Source organism: Mus caroli, chromosome 5, assembly GCF_900094665.2.
Source record: "Mus caroli chromosome 5, CAROLI_EIJ_v1.1, whole genome shotgun sequence".
NCBI lineage: Eukaryota > Metazoa > Chordata > Mammalia > Rodentia > Muridae > Mus > Mus caroli.
Window position 1 is genome coordinate 69,677,173 of NC_034574.1, and position 17,747 is coordinate 69,694,919.

Here is a 17,747-nt window from a genome sequence, read left to right on the forward strand (position 1 = left end):
CTCTCTTTCCCTTCCCCCTTCTCTCCTCTTGGCCATGGCCGGTCTTTCTCTTTTTATCTTCTCTCTTTCCCCCTGCCTTTCTACAAGAAAGCTCTAAAACCATAGACTGTCTCTGTTCATCAAGGCCCGGACTAAAGACACTTGCCTGCGTGGGAACCACCCAGCACCTCCTCTCTGGCACCCCCAGGGCCCCTATTCTGTTCTCAGCTCCTCCGCCATGTCCAGTGTGGGATGCGGGAGACTGAGAACCTGGTACCGGGGGCTGCCCCTTGTCCACCCCCGCCATGTGGGGTCAGTGGCTTCCCACAGCCAGATGCCCACCCGGGGCTGCGTGGAAAGTGTGCGCAGTCCTTCCATGTCCGCCCACCCAGAGCAGCAGAACTCTGGCCGGACGCAGGCTCTCTCCCTCCCCTCTTCCCCTACACCCAAAGCCCTGCATGTATCAATAAAGAAATGTATCCCCGTATCCAACCCTTCCCCAAGACAAGGTTTCTCTGTGTAACCCTGGCTGTCTGTAGACCAGGCTGGCCTCAAACTCAGAGATCCACCAGCCCCTGCCTCGCAGGTGCTGGGGATTAAAGGGATCCCCCACCACCACTCAGCTCAAAGAAAGGCATTTAAAGACATGTTTAAAAAGCAAAGTGGTCCCTTATAATCCTGTGCTCTTTGGTCATGCCTCGTGAGTTCTCCTTATTAAAAGTCAGGGAAGGATGCAGGCTGAGGCAAAGCAAAGCAAAGCAAACAAACAAACAAACAAACAAACAAGAGAAACCAGGTTCCCTGCATGTCTAATCTGACTTTTAAAAGTAAAACGACATCAGGCTCAATTTGTTGCCCACAAACACCAGAAATTAACAATTCCCTACCCCAGGAAGAGTTTTAGGAGACAGAGTCCTGTTCCCATTGGCCCTTTAAACCCCATGCGCGTTTCTGTGAACCGTGTGAGAGTAGCAAGTGGAAAAACATGCTATTTGTGTGACAGACAGGACTATTGGGGTATGGTTCAACGGACTCAGTCATTCCAAAACCGACTAAAAACCCATGAAATCCATTTTTTTGATTGTATTTATGTGTAGTGTTTAGTGAAGTTTATGTATCTGTTAATGTAGTTCGTGCATGTGGAGACCCCAGATCAACTTTGGTTGTCTTTGCTTGCTTTCTACATTTTCCTTTGTAGCCGTCTTTGCTACTTTGTGGGTTCTTCTTTCCTCCACCCTTTCAACCCCCAACACTAGATAAGAAGGAAAAAAGGAGAGGAAAAGAGACCCTGAATAAAGTGTGTGTGTGGGGGGGTGGTTCAAAGGGGGCAGAGTTATCATTCGACTCCTTCCTGCTGATTAGGGGCATCAAGTTCCTTGGGGCAAGTTTGATCTTTGCCATCAGGATATCTAATTTTTTCTTGTTTCTTTGTGTATGGCTACTTAACAAACCTTGACCAACAGCATCCAACAACAACAAACAACCTCTTGGGGACCCTATCATTTCTATACCCTCTGAAAAGTCCCAGAATTCCAAATGTCGCACAATCACAGAAACTATCTGCAGCTGGCAAAATCATGCCCCGACCAAAGCCCGAGGCAAATCACAGTCAGCTGTTGTGTACAATCTGAAGCAGCCCTATATCCCACCACACATGGGATTAAAATGAAAACATGTTCTTATAACATTTCTGTGTTTTTTAAAGAAACTAAAACTCCAAAATTGTCACTACAAGACAATGTGTATCATTGAACCCGAAGCTCACCAATTAGGAGAGGCTGGCCAAGCACTGAGCTTCAGGGATAGTCTTATCTCTGCCCCTCCCCCCAGTGTTGGAGTTATGGATGTACCCCATCACATCTGGCTTCTTACTTGGGTTCTAGGGATCAGAATTTGGGTTCTCATGTTTGTACAGTAGGCATTTAACCAACTGAGCTATCTTCTCAGTCCTAAATTGTCTTATAAGCTGTTTAAGTATCTTGACTATGAGCACAGGTGTGTGTGTGTGTGTGTGTGTGTGTGTGTGTGTGTGTGTGTGTGTGTATTCATGTTGGGCTGAGACTTAAAAAGTCCACTCGTTATTATATTAAACTTGGCTCACTTTTATCCACCTGTCTAGATCCTCAGGATTGTCCGCTCTTTCTGATGGCAGAGTTCTTGAGCCTGTGGTTCAGAGGCAGACTTGGTAGTCCTCCTGCCCAGTTTTGTCTCTATCTAGAATTTAGAGTTTATTTGTGAATAGATGGACTTGCAAAGATACTATATGATAAGGGTGATACCTATAGAAATATGATATTCTCATCATTAAATATCTCAGGCTGAGTAAAAAAAAAGTTCTTTGATTTTTTTTTTAATTTAGAAAAGTCATAGGACTCTTCTCTGCTGTTGTTTTCTGACAGAGGAGTGGGACCCCTAACGTCATCGAAAATACAACTCAAAATTATCTCTTAGTTAATAAGCCTGGCCATAGAGAGCTGGGAACCTTGCTACCCACCCACACCCCAAAAAATATAATATGAAAAGCATAGAACTTCCTGTCTCTTCTAACAGCTCAGAAGTAGGAGACTCGGGGGCATTGTAATGGCTCTCCTTCATTGGGACATACAAGACTGTGTGGCTCCAGGTGGCTGCTACCATGACCATGTTTGAGGCAGCAGGATGGAGGGAAGGGATGAATTAACATCACCCACCTTCCCTATGAGCGTGTCTTCTGGATTGGTCTAGTAGCCCATGAGCTAGAACTCAGCAGTGAACTTCGTAAGACACAGCAGGGTATACCTGGTCACAGGGCTCAGAGCTCAACTTCACTGAGGAAAGCAAGAGTGGATGGATGGATGGATGGATGGATGGATGGATACTGGAGGGCAGCTGTCAGTCTGGAGCACAGTTATCTCTGAGAGCAAATTCTGCCTGTCACATTTTGAATCCAGAATGGTAAGTATGAATGAGGAAACTACATTCCTAGTTAGAATTAAAACCTGACCTTAAATGCAAATGACCTCCACATCACAGTCAGTTTTGGGAATCTTCCAGTTGCCTGTGATGCTGGGTTAAGGTGGGTTGCGTAGAGGGGAGCAGGGCGTATATTGAAATTAGCAAGGGAAGAGTGACATAGCCAGCAGATGGGTTCTGTCTGCCCAGGGCACTGAAGAGAAGAAAAATGTCATAGTCTCTCCTCTAAGTTGAGAGAAACTCCTGTAGTTGCTTTTATCGTAGGTGGCACTGTTAGAGATGTTTTCTTTCCTCCCAGAGATTGGTTCCGCTATAATTAATCAATACCTTAAATTAGGGGATGGAGTTGGAGCTTTTCACAGTGTTCTGGGAGAAGACGTTTTTGTGATGGAAATAGCATGGGCTGGTAGTGAGGAAAGATAATTGAATTGTGTAGTAGGGTGTATTTTTAGGAGAAAGAAAACAGGTAAACCTGAAAATGATTAAAACAAACCAATAAACAAACAGAAAGCACTATACATAGTCCCATTTAGGAAGGAAGGAAGAGGTAAGACGCTAGATAGAACCAGGCAGCTTCCTCCCTGTGTAACTTTCTGTCTTCGTCCATTTAGATGGCTAAAGGAAGACATTGTAGACTGGTGTCTAGTTTATTTCTCTAGGTTCTGGAGGCTGAGAAGTTAAATATAAGGATGCCGACATATGCCATGTCTAAAAAGAACCTCCTTTCTCACAGAGAAAATTACTCTGTATTGTATCCGCGCATATTGAAACAGGTGAGGGAATCCTTCTCTGGTCCTTCTTGTAACAGTCCTAATCCCTTTCATGGAGGTTTCATCCACAAAGCTCCACCTTTTAATACCATTATACGAACATGGACTTGGGTTGGGATTTGAACCTATGAATTTGGGAGGCACATAAACATTAAGTCTACTGCAATTACATATATAACTGAGTAGTGATTATCATTTATCATTGTGTGTGTCGGGGATGTCTTACGTTCTCTGTCTCTGTGCTCTACCTTTTCGAAAGAACTGTGAGCTCTTGAGAAACAAATCTATATCAGCCCTCTGTATTCATCTCTGGCATAGCATCTTACGTATACAGGGCACACAGTAGGCATCTGTTGCTTCATTGAATCCACGGATGCGAGTCCGGCTGGCTGTTGAAATCGTTACCCTTCAAAGAGTTCGCTCACTGCATAAACATTGCTATCTTCAATTTATCTGTGGGATGCCGAGGTTGGAGGGAGGCTGAGTAGGTTCTGTCGCGTCTCCTGTGGTGCTAAATGCATTATTGATTAGCAAGGGAGTTGACCAGCATAACTGGCCGTGGGAACTCTTCTTCTCTCGTCTTTGTGCCATCTAGCAGAAGTGAGACAGTCTCCAAGCTCCCTCGGAGCTGCGTGATAAACAGCTGCTGGGTAAATGAATATGCTCTTATAGAGGAGACCAAATCAAGGGACCGGGCTTGGCCATCCTGGCAGGAGCCGCCTTGGTTTGGCCTCAGCTCCTCCCTTGCTACTCTGGAGCTGTGGGTGAGTCATGGCAACCTGGCTGGCCCTCCTCTTCCACCACATCTTGTCCTCTAGCTCCTGAACACAAAGCCTAGCTGTCGGTGGCAAGGGGCTCCTCTCCCCTGCCGACTAAGGAGCTTCCCCTCTCCCCTCTGTCAGATTTCCTGCTGAGGTAAGTGATGTGGCTTTCTTGCCTTACCTTCTGCCTTCATTCCCTTTCCGTATATGTCTGCCTTGTAAACGTGGTGAATAAAATGCTATAATTACAGCCCTCTCTGACAGCTCTGTAATCTAATTGTAATTCAATCTGACCATCTTTTTGAGACAATGCTGTGTATGGAAGAAGCAGCTGTTCCAATCTCATCTTGCTAAGCTGACAAGAATCAGCTGGAATCAGCCCCAGCGACTATGGGAACTGGCAGCCTATTCAAGACCTAACAACAGAGAACTCTGTGTGTGTGTGTGTGTGTGTGTGTGTAATGTATAAACCCATGTGTGTCTACTTTCTATACCCTAGCTTGGCAAAAGAGTACTGGGAGAGAATTGTCATTTAAATTGGTTTTTACATGAACAAGAAAAGGATTCTGAAGTGAATGGGCTCTGTACATGTATTTTCTGCAGTAAGCAAGACCATTTTTTTTCTTTTAATGGAGGCCACAGTTCCTCTTAACTAGGAGTGGGTCGCTGGCACTGCTGGCTGGAGGAGACTGGAGACTTCATCCATCGTGCTAGTTTCCTAGGGTGCTGTAACTTAAGTACCACACACTGGGCAGCTTCAGCAGAAGCCGGCTGTCTCTCAATTCTGGAGGCAAGAGGGTGGAAATCGAGGTGTCTGAAGCATTAATCCCTTCAGAGTTCTGTGAGAGAGACTCAGCCTCCTAATGTCTTCTGTCTTCTGGCAGCAGCAGGTGTTCTTGGCTCGTACATGATGCTCTAGAGCCTTAGGTGCTCGCATTATCTTCCTCTATTTGTGCCAGAGTTCAAATTCCGTCTTTTTACAGGGGCATCGGTTATATTGGATTACAGCCTATCCGAATGACCACATTTTAACTTGATAGCTGTTATAATGACTCTGTCTCCATATAAAGTCACAATCAAGTTTAAATGTGCAGAGTCCAGTACATCTTTTTGCTGGGCTTAAGGGAGACACAGGTCAACCCCATGACTGGTATTCATTTGAATATTTGAGACTTTTCTTCTTATAACAGCCAATAATAAGTTGTGCCCTACAAAGCTTTTGGATGAAAATGCATGTGGAATCTCAAGAACATTTCATAATGGTATTGTCCCTTTCATTTATTTTGGGCTATAATGCAGAACAATGAATCTTCCACCCTTGCTGGTACTTGGCCAAGTTGTTGCAGTGGAGCCTGGCCTACCTTTTAACCTTGATTGCCCTGAATACAGCATCCTGAACATGAGACAATATGAAAGCATCAATGGTGGGTTATTTCCGAATCCTCTGAGTAGTAGGTGAATCACAGGGGGTCTTCCTGCCATCTCTGCTCCCTGTTACAAGAGGGAGGGTGAAGATGAAGCAAGAAAGCCTCCTGGATTCAGAAAACTCCTTTGAGGGCTCTGGGGACCAGACATAAAAGCAGTGTCTAAAATCAAGGAGGAAGTGGCAGAAAAGAGGAGGCAGCTCAATGTGGTGGCTGTAGCCATGAGCCAGATGTTAGGGAAACGGGCTGTGGCCAAGGTTCTGCAGTCAGTTAATGTGATAGTGGGCAATATTCTTCTCTTCCTGTTGACTGCGTGGTGTGGATATTGAGCTCAGATATGTGCAGCTCACAGTCCTGCAAGGTCAGGATTGCCCAGTAAGTGTGAGGGTGACAGATAGTAGGTCAGTGCTCAAGGGTAAAAAGTTGAGAAAGGCATCGGGTAAAGGTCGGTCTGTTTCCGCTTGTGAAAACATGAGTGACCACCTGGCACGCCAAGAAGGAAATCCGAGGAACTGTTGAAAGAGATTCAGGGAAAGACAGAGGGGATTATTTGTGACTGAAAGGGGGAAAGTGTGGAGCAGATTAAAGGACCCTACCACCACCACCTCTTGGCATAGAGGTGAGATGCTGGACTGGGAGGCCGATTACACAGCTCCTGCCTGTCCACACTTTGATCAGCAGCCACCTGTGTCACAGTCACTTGATAAGTGTATTTCTACAGACAGAAAACATCCCCATAAGCCCAGAGACATCTTCATTCACATAACAACAGCTGGGTGGGGAACATAGCAGTGCAGACAAGAAGGCACACAATTTCAAGCCTTTGCTACTGTGGCCAGTTCCTGACTCTCCAAATCCAAGCGTCACTGTGAAGCAGACAGTGAGGGTTAGACACATAATAACTCATCCTTTGGGCTGAAAAAAAAATTCCAGGCGAAGGGATAGCCTTGAACAAAAGTGGCTTGGACGAAAGTGTTTTGTGTCTTAGAAAATCTACCTGGTAATCCAGCATGCCTGGATTTGTTCTAAGGGTGGTAGGCTAGACCCCTGGAAGGCTGCAGATTAGGGCTAATTCATGAATGTTATACCCTAGGGAGGGGGGATGTTGCATGATCCTGTAGGTAAGAGGAGATGCTGAGAGGCATGAACTTTTTAAAGGCCCACCTGTTCGCCTCTGCAGCCACGTGGGTGTGGCTGGGAAGGTGCAAGGCTGTGGTTGGGAATGCGCAGCGGTGACAGACAGCTGCAGGAGTCCAGGCAGGAAGCACATCGTGTCCTGCACATTAGTATAAAAATCTCTAGAAAAAAATTATGTAAGGCTAAAGACAAAGTTATCTTGGAATATGAGGTGTGGTTGCCTTTCAAAGAGCACTGGAACTATCTATCTAGAAGTCTGCCCTCTGTCTCTCTCTCCTTTTTCTTTTTTTCTGTATAATACCATGAGTCCATTCTGTTAGGCCATGTACAGTGTGAGTTTTGCTAGCTGTCCCTCTGTGTGGTGGTTTATATTTTTTTCTGCCCTATGTACTTAGTAGTGATTGAGGTGCTGTCAGATTTAGATTTTTCTTCTAAAGACTGGTTCATTGGTGGTGTGTTCTTCCATCATGGGACAAGTAATCGAGGTAGGTTCCCTCATGTATTCTTGCATGTGTGCGCCTGTGTGTATGTGTGTGCCTCTGTGTTTGTGTGTGCATGTGTCTGTGTGTGTCTGTGTGTGTGTGTCTGTGTGTGTGTATGTGTGTGCCTATGTGTGTGTGTGTCTGTGCGTGTGTCTGTCTGTGTGTGCCTCTGTGTGTCTGTGTGTGCATGTGTGTGTGTATGTGTGTGCCTGTGTGTGTGTGTGTGTGTGTGTGTGTGTTCCAGCTGTTCCATTTGTTCAGGAGTCTAACTCTGATGATTAAAGATGCTATTTTTATCACATACTAATTTACCAATGTACTCAGTCTTTTTTCTGGGCTTTCTATTCTATTTCCATTCATCTGCCTATTTGTGTAGCTGTTCATATTGTTTTAATTAACGGTGTTTATAAAGCATCCTAATTTCTGATAGGGTGGTTTGGTGGTTGAATAGATTTGGCCCCCACAGATTCATGTGTTTGAACACTTGGCCATAGGGACTGACACTATTAGGAGATGTGGCCTTATTAGAGGAGGTGTGGCCTTGTTGTAGAAAATGTGTCACATGTAGGTGGGCTTAGAGGCCTCCTATACCCAGGCTCCACTCAGTGCAGATGACAGTTTCCTCCTGGTTGCCTTTTGATCAAGATGTAGAACTCTTGACTTCTCCTCAACATGTCTACCTACAATGCCACGTTTCCTGCTTTGATGATTAAATGTTTGCCTTTATAAGAGTTGCCTTGGACATGGTGTCTCTTCAAAGCAATGAAACCCTAATTAAGACAGGTGGCTTCCCCTTATCTTTGTTAGGGTTTTACTGCTGTGAACAAACACCATGACCAAGGAAAATCTTATAAAGGACAGACAACATGTATTTAGGACTGGCTTACAGGTTCAGAGGTTCAGTCCATTATCATCAAGGTAGGAGTATGCAGCATCTAAGGCAGGCATAGTGCAGGCAGAGCTGAGAGCTCTACATCTTCATCTGAAGGCTGCTAGTGGAAGACTGACTTCCAAGCAGCTAGAATGAGGGTCTTAAAGCCCACACCCACAGTGACACACCTACTGTAGCAAGGCCACACCTATTCCAACAGGGCCACACCTTCTAATAATGCCACTCTCTGGGCTGAGAATATACACACCATAATACCCTATGTTTTTTTTAAGAGCTTTTCTTATTATTATTGTAATTTAAATTAAATTTTACTTCCATCTTAAGAAGAATAAGATGTTCATGGTCTTTGAAACTTTTTTATTAAATACCAGGCATTTGATAGTTCATTTGTCGGTGAGTTTGCATGTGTTGGTTTTGAACTTTTGTAAGCATCCCTCCCACCTCAACCGCCTGAGTATTGAGATGGTGGGCACATCCCACCGTGAGCTGGCTGTCTTGAAGTTTTCTTCATGCTTCTACTAAGCTATTTGATTCTGTTGGGTGGCATAATTGTTGAGGTCGTTTCTTCCATGATAATCTTCTGTTGGTTGTTTGTGGAAGCCACCAATTCATACCCCATCAGAGCCACTAACTTCTCCTCTGTTGTGGTAGTTTTCCAGTTAACCCTCTTGAACTTTCTACATAGTGCCAGCAAATACTGAACTTAATCCAGAGTCATTCAGTCTTTTATACATCTCATTTATTTTGGTTGTGTTAACTAAGCCTATGACTAATCCTGCAAACATAAATGCTTTCAGTTACTAGTAGCAGTTTAGTATAGATCCACTATAGGCTTAAGCCTGGGTCAGCCAGCACTTAACTTCTCCTTTGCTGTGGGGTGGGACCAGCTACCCTTGGTTGGCGTCAGGTCAAGTGGAGATTGGGTGTCATGGGTTTTCAAGCTTCAGACCATCCCCTCAGTCTCCTTCTAAGGGTCTTCATGTCATTGTTGTTGTTGTTGTTGTTGTATTTCTACAATCGGGGTCTTACTCTGTGACCCAGATTGTCCCTGGACTCATGGCTCCAGCCTTCCATGTGCTGAGATTGCTTCCATGAGCCACCACAACTGGCTCATGTTCTTATTCCTGTAAGGCCATAAAATACACAGCTTTCCATTTCATGACTCTCCACATGGATAATGTCTGAAATACAGGTATCTTCTTTGAATAATTTTTCTTCTATGTTTTCTTCATCTTGAAACTCTCCCCCTTTTCCCATTGTTGAAACAGAGCCTTGCTAGGCTCGTCGTTCATATATGTTTGAATTGCCTAGGCTGATTTTCCACTCCTGGCTCCAAGTGATTCTCTCATCTCAGACTCCTGAGTTCTGGCCACCATGTTCCATCAGCATCTGTCTTTGACGTAACTCCTCCTCCTCCTCCTCCTCCTCCAGAACTCACGTCTACTGTGCTTTATGCTTGATTTTGAGTCTCAAGACCATCTTCTTACAAGGGAAAGAGACTTATACCTGGTTAGGTAAAAAGTCCTCTGTGCTGTCTTTAGTTCATCATCGGGATACTGAGATGGGAGTGACACACTAGTAAAGTAGGGGAACGGAGACAGATAACGTATCATCTTCCTGGCCGGGGAGTACATCCTGATCAGAATATCATGAGTTATGAAATGTGTCTGTAAAATATACTTTATAATACAAGGATGTCCCCAGTTTTAGATAAAACTCACTTTCTGAAACCACCTCTTCAAGCTGGTGCCAATGGCCAGATCCTGGCTAGGGGAAGTCGTTTTCTGACCACTCATAAACTCTTCCCTTGTCCACTTAGCTATTGTTCTGTATTATCAGCAAACGAAGGGCGAGTGTGAGCTGAGCCCTGCAAGATGAAATACTGGGCTTTGTGGGGTAGTACTCAGAGAGCATTGTGGCTCCACATGAAGCTACCAGGGTGAGCCTTCTGATTTGCATGCAATCACATTGTGTTAGAATCCTGTTTTTAAAGAGAAGACACTCATCCAGCAAGATGGCCCAATTTCCAATCCTGGGACGCATGGCAGAAGGAGAAAACCATCTCTCCAAAGTCATCCTCTGACCTCCACACATTGCTTGTGGCAAATGCATGCCCATGTATGTGCATGCACACATACATGCATATACACACAAATAAAATAAAAAGGTAGGAACCCATTGCTAATGATGGGTGATTGTTGATTGGTTGAAGCTAACAGCATAACTGGCCCGACAGAGGCATATTGTGAATATTTAATGACTAAAGAATTAAATTATATTAAGCCATCCCACTATATGGGCATTTGAGGGGAATCTAGATTTGGATATGAGCTCTGTGTTTGCTTTTCATCTTTTTGTTCCTGGTATCCCACTGCATAACGGCTTTTGAGGAGGAGAGGAGAGAATCATAGATATTTAAAAAACAACAACAAAAACCTGTACTCTTGGCTCGTTAGCCTGTTAAATTAGCCTTCATCCTTTAATGGCCTCAGAAGCCAATGGTACACTACATTTTATTATGATGATTTTGAGTCAGCAAAAATACTAAGACCGTTCTCTACATTCTATGTTAAGAAGAGTTTTAAAGCTTCCCATTGAATGTAGTTCATAGTGTGAGCTATTATGTCAGTGAGACTTTTGTGTCTGTGACAGGAACAATTTACCTGAGAGAAATAATTTTTAAAAACGGAACGATCCATTTTGACTTTTGGTTTCAGAGGTTTCGAGCCAGCATTGGCTGGATCTGTTGCTTCAGAGCTGAGATAAAGTGGAGTGTCGTGCCAGAGAGGCTATAATGGATTGGGTAGACTCACACAGCATCCAGGAGGATGAGGGGGATGGGAAGGGGCTCAGCTGTCTGGATCCTTCAGAAAACACGCCTCTAAGACCTGCTTCTGCCAACCAGGACCCACCTCCCAATAATTTGATCAACTTTTGAATCCTCAGAGGATTAATCAGTTGATGAAATCAAATCTCTCATAATCTAGTCACTTCCCCAAGGCCCCAATAGCTAGAGCTGTGTGTGTGTATATATATATATATATATACATATATACATCTACACACACATACACACACACACACATGCACACACACACACACACACATATGTGCTAAAACACTTGCCTAGCATACACAAGGCCCTGGGTTCAGTCTACAGCACTGAAAAAAGAACCTGCAGCTTGCTTCCTGTTCGACCAGACGATTACAGTGACTTCGCACACAGTTGTATTAACAGCTCATTCTTTTTCTACCCACTGAATTTCTTCTGCAGATGGGCTTAGGGGATAACCATAGTCAGACTTGGTACTTAAAGGGCTTGACAAATTCAGAGCCAGGCCACAAGAACGAGGAAGAGAATCTCAGCTTCACAGACAGACCCTCTTGGACAGATTTGTCGATGATGAGGCCGTGGACTAGAGCGATGTGTCTTTGGTAACAAAGGAAACTTCTCGGCCTTTATGAACTAACAGCTCCTGGCCTTGTATTTCCTTTGTGGCTGGCTTATGGAAAGGACATTTGCGACAGAGAGCTGCCAACTTTAGTAAAGAGCCACAAAACTATCAGCTTTGAGTGATTCATGGACTAAGCAGAGACTCTTGGGCAATTTGTAGTACATAAATATTTATAGTTACCACTTAAACAAATGGGTGTATCCATGTTCTGATAAAACTTTATGTACAAAACCAAAAGCAGTACAGACTCCTTTAAAGATAATTATGTGGTGGTGGTGCACGCCTTTAATCCCAGCACACTAGAGGCAGAGGCAAGCAGATCTCTGAGGTTGAGGCTAGCCTGGTCTACAGAGTGAGTTCCAGGACAGCCAGGGCTACACAGATGCATCCTGTCTGGAAGAGAAAAAAAGAAATTCTGAAATGAGTGGTATTTCCCATTGTCAGTCATGGGTATATTGTGTCTCCCACATACACATTGCCTTATCGAAGGTGACTGGTTTCTATTTTCAAGTCATCAATGATCTTCCTGGTTACCTCTTTTTAATCATGCCTTCCCCCTCCCCTTCCCCCTCCCCCTCCCCTTCTGTCCCACGGGAACTGCTTAACTCATCTCCACCTGTAGTTCAGTGAAGGCCCAGCATTGATGCTAATTTTCTTTCTTTAAGCAGGAAATACATAAGGAGAATACCCACCAAGTTCTGAGCTGGCACACCTGCCCTGCACCCCAGCCCTGAGCCTGGTACCCCCACTCGCTCAAACGCTGGCACTGCATCTCGTCATAATCCACGCATTTCTGTAACCCCATCCTCAGTGACTACTAAGCTCTGTGTTGAAATCTAAACAAATTGCTGGAACGTGTGTTACTGGTGACCTATTCTGGGTCACATGCCGGCACATGTTCATGTGTAAGTAGGCGAACACCCTTTACGAGAAAGAAATTTAATCTTCAAACAGAAACAAGACCTCAACACAATGAACAATTAAACATTAGATGACTTAACCAATACAGTTTAACAAATGAATACACAAGTATGGCTTAGTACCAAGTGTATTAAATATAAATATTAAAATATGTAATTCAGACATTTGTTACTCTCAGATGATTGAGATATATATATATATATATATATATATATATATATATATATCAAATTTCCCTTTCCCTGTGTGCTATCTTTATTTTTTCCTTTTTAAACAATTTTTTATTCTATGAAACACATTCTTTCTCATCAACTTTTCCCATAACCACTCTTTCATCCCTTTCTACCCACCCAAGAGTTACCGTGGTCTTATTGGTAACCCATCAAGTCCACTTCGGGTTGCTCAGCTGGCCTTGGGCGTCAGGACTAGCCTGGCATGTGGTCAGCCTCCCAGGGGTCAGATCATTAAAGAAAACCAACTCTCACTCTTCCAGCAGCCATCAAAGGCCAACAGCTCCTCAGGCAGGAACTGGCTTCCATGCCCTGCTTCCCCACTCTCTTCTGGGATTATTTTACCTCAATACTCATGCTGGTCTTGTTCACGCTAACACAATTGTGATCCCCTATATGCAGCAGCCATGCTGTGCCTGAAAACACTGTTTCCTTCCTAGGTGTTATCCACCACCTCTTATAATATCCAACTCTTATAACCCATCCCTCTTCCCCAGGTCCCTGAGCCTTGGGGGAGGAGGAGTGGAATATGTATATCCCATTTAGGGTTCTTTCTCTGTGTACATGTTCATGTGCTCATATGTGCGGGCATACGGAGGCTTAAGGCTGATGTCAGGAGTTGTCTTAAATTACTCTTCTATCTTTGCTCTTCCTGAGGCAGGGTCTCTCAGTCAAAACCAGAGTGAGTCCATATGGCTATTCTTGCTTGCTAGCCAGCTTGCTCTGGGGATCTTGTCTCCTTCACCATTGGAGACTAAAATCACACAGACAAGTCTCTCTCTCTCTCTCTCTCTCTCTCTCTCTCTCTCTCTCTCTCTCTCTCTCTCTCTCTCTCTCTTTTCCCGAAGCATCTACATGGAGTCTCAGATCTGAACTTGGGTCCTGATATTTATGAGTCAAGTCTTTAACCACTGAGTTGACTCCTCAGGCCCCATTACCAACACTTGAGAAGCCAGACAAACTCTGAAGGATGGAGGATAGAGAGCCCATCCTGAGGCAGTAAATGATCCCGAGGACAATGGGAGACATTTGGGTCTATGTGTGTCATAGAAGGCTAAAACCCCCAAGTTCAAGGCTTCTCTTTGATCCCTGCTACTTATTAACCATGAGATGTGAAGCCAATCTTCAACACCTCCATGCTGAAGTTTCCTTTTCTGTCAAACGACGAAGTGCATGTCATGGAGATGCACTGAGGGTAAAACAAGAGGAGAGATGAAACATGATTGAAAGTCATGGCTAAAGTTCTCCTCGGAGATGGGAGGTGACCTTGATAGTTCAGCGGTAGTGATGGGGGACTGCTCAGAGGTGTGAACAAAGCAAGGTGTCTGGGATAGACCAGCCAAGGCTGCTTGTCTCAGACTCATTCTCTGTGTTTGCTTCATAAGCTGTGAACTTTGGGGTTCAAGGCAGAGCCCATTGGAGGGGACTAGGTCAGGAAGTTTCCATGCTCTTGAGTGGAAACCCCGCTGCTACAAAGGGTGTGACGGAAACTCTCTGGGACCCTTTGTCCTTTGTCTTCTTGTGAGGAACAGAGTTTATTTCTTTATGACCGGGCGAAGGCCCATCTGTGAAGAAGGGTAATAGGTATGGAACACAATGCCCAACTTCAACAGGGTTTCTTTTCTTTATGTGTGAGAGAGAGAGAGGTGTACATGTGATGATGATGATCATGATAATGATGATGGTGATGGTGGTGGTGATGAAAGGTGTGCACTGCCATGCCCACAAAGACACCAGTTTTGCTGGCACCTCAATCTTGAACTGGGAAGTGCAAACCTCAGTCAACACAATTACGTGTTAGGTAGGACACGTGAGGCAGTCTCTGCCCCTGTAAGAACCATGTTTGCATTGTTCAGACATCACTCAGCCCCAAGGTGTTTTCCTGTAGTAGCCCTCATGTGACTGAGAGCCGCGTGACTGAGAGAATGCCTCCTTCTCAGTTCATGCAGTAAGTGGTCCGCCAGTTGAGAGTACCTCAGACACAATGAAAACCTACAGCAAAGCTACCTTGTATGAACAGCGGGGTGGACATTAACTGACACAAGTGCCATCTCATAATCACATTATGAACATCAGTAAGAACTGCAGAGAGCTTTGTGAGTTTAGGAAAAATGAACTTTTTATAGACTCAACCAGAGATAAGGTGATAGCTCTGAGTTCCCCTAGAGGCCTCACTTCACCCCTCAGCCTTCAGTGTCTTTACCATGACAGGAAATGCAACTTTGAGCAAAAAGTGATGAGTTAGCAATTAAAAACAAAAACAAAAACCAAAAAACTCCCTCGTGTTTGTCTGCATTACACGGATCTACTGCTTAATATTTCCTCACATCTTTTATCTTTCCTTTAAGGTTTAAAACAGTCCACTTTGCCCCGCATCTGTCCACCACATTAAATACACTGGGTAGGTACTTTCAATGCAGGGTTTCTTCCAGCTTTATATTTTAAGTTCATTATTGTAATCCTAAATAGCTTTGGTTATTCACATGTCTTTTTTTTTTCAAATTATTTATTTTATATATATATGAGTACACTGTAACTGTCTTCAGACATACCAGAAGAGGGCATTGGATCCCATCACAGATGGTTGTAAGCCACCATGTGGTTGCTGGGAATTGAACTCAGGACCTCTGGAAGAGCAGTCGATGCTTTTAATCATTGAGCCATCTCCCCCACCCCACCCTGCCAGTTTTCACTTCTCTTCTTTCTGCCCCTTGACTCCAGCTAAGGAGGCTTGAGTATGGAGATGGAAATGGCCCTTAGCTTCCTCCATAAGGAGCATGGGTGGCTTTTTCTGTATGCGACTGGGTGGGAATCTGGCCTTTTCCAGGCAAATTACAGGTGTGTACCAGTTACCCTGTGACAGGATGTACTGAGCATCTCAGGCCTGTGTGGGGACCCAGGGGCACAAGACAGTGCCTGTGTATTCGGAGAGCCATTTGAAAAGCCCGTTTGAAAGGCAGCCTCGGAGTGTTGGAAAAGATCAAGCCATGATTGGAAGCTTTGACTCTGCATGCTCTCGCCTCACAGCCCTTCCACAGCTTCTTTTTCTACATAATGAGTGACTTTCAAACCACGACCTTCTTTTTTTCAGGTTTATTGAGACATCTCACTCTGTAGCTGAGGTTAGCCTTGAAGTTATGGCAAGGCCTGGGGTAGTAGGTATGGAACACAATACCCAACTTCAACAGGGTTTCTTTTCTTTGTGTGTGAGAGAGAGATGTGTGCATGTGATGGTGATGATCATGATAATGATGACGGTGATGGTGGTGGTGATGAAAGGTGTGCACCGCCATGCCCAGCCTTCCGACTCTTTCAGTGATTCTGAAGGAGTCTTGCCTCTGAGGATCTGTCCCAGAGGGCTAAGCTTGGCCTCTCACATACCTTAGGTTTCCATGCACCGTTGCCATCTGAAAGTAAGGAAACTGCAGGAGCAAGACACAGCTCTTTCCATTCTGACTGCTGGGAGTGTGAGGCCTTACCGCCAACACCAGAGCATATGTGACGGTCACTAGGATGTGTGACGCAGCACCCCGCGTGGGTCACGCAGTAAGCATTGGTGTGTGGACCCCAGAGCTCCCATCAACACTGTGTCTTGGGCATTCATAGAAAAGATGGATGAGAAATTTAACTTGGCCAATAGGCCTAGAAAATGGAGAAAAGCAGAAAAGGAAGGCAATTTGCTAGCTGATCCCAGAGACAATGACTCTTAAACTTCTGGTTTCTTTTCCATGTCCTTTTCTATCAAGATCTTTTAACCTTGCATATTCCAGAAGTGGAACCACGTTGGTTCCCTCATTTCTGGCTCATGTATTTCTTTGTTTCATATTGCAGAGTTTCCATACACAGCTTGCTTCTTTCTCATTCTTTCTTTCTTTTTCATCTAATCATGTGAAGTATCCAGTACTTTACTATAAATCCGTAGGCTAAGGTAAGCGATCTGAACACTTTTAGGCAGGACCTGGCTCAGCTATGGGTATTTAGCTATCAAATGTGCTTTCAGCTTGAGTTATTCTCAACTGCTGATAAATCTTTAAGGAAATAGCTCACATCAGTCAAGGAGTGTCTTTTATATGGGTATAAATCCACAGACACAGTTGCACCAGGACAGATTGATTGATTGGTTGATTGATTGATGTTCTGGCTCCTTATTTAACATGGCAGCATGGATATTTTCCTGAGTGCCACAGGACCGGGCCACTGAATATCACCCAATGATCCATGGCCAACATGCAGCACAACGCACAGCCGATAGCAGGTACTCAACAGATACTGATGGATCAAAATGCTTGTTTGTAAAATGGATGCAAATATAAAAGGTTCTATTTTGTGTACTGAGTGAATGCATGAGTGGTCCCTGCAGAAGGTACCCATGCAGCCAAGTTAAATAGGGAGTTGTAATAGGTTAGAAGCGTGGAGAGGAGATGGAAACCGAGCCCACTGCCCAACAGCAAGGATAGGTAACCCTCCTCCTCATTCCTCCAGCGTGCCTCACCTTGGGCAACCTCTAACATTCTGCCCGCCACTAAAGATGGCCTTCTGTTTTCTAGAATTATATATGAAGAAATCATCTAAGTCTGGACCAATCAGCCATTCTCTCTTGTATGCATCTTCTTTAACTGATGCATTATTTTGAGTACCTCAGAGCAACCAATGTGTCTGCATATACAATAGTTCAGTTCTTTTTTTTTTAATTTTTAATATTTTTATTACATATTTTCCTCAATTACATTTCCAATGCTATCCC

At 44.3% G+C, this 17,747-nt stretch overlaps 1 protein-coding gene across 3 annotated transcripts in view; it reads left to right on the plus strand.

Moving 5' to 3' along the window:
- The window catches only part of Kiaa1211 (KIAA1211 ortholog), a 217,949-nt gene that overhangs the window by 122,645 nt on the left and 77,557 nt on the right, over positions 1-17,747 (plus strand). The gene's annotated exons all lie outside the window — the stretch shown is intronic.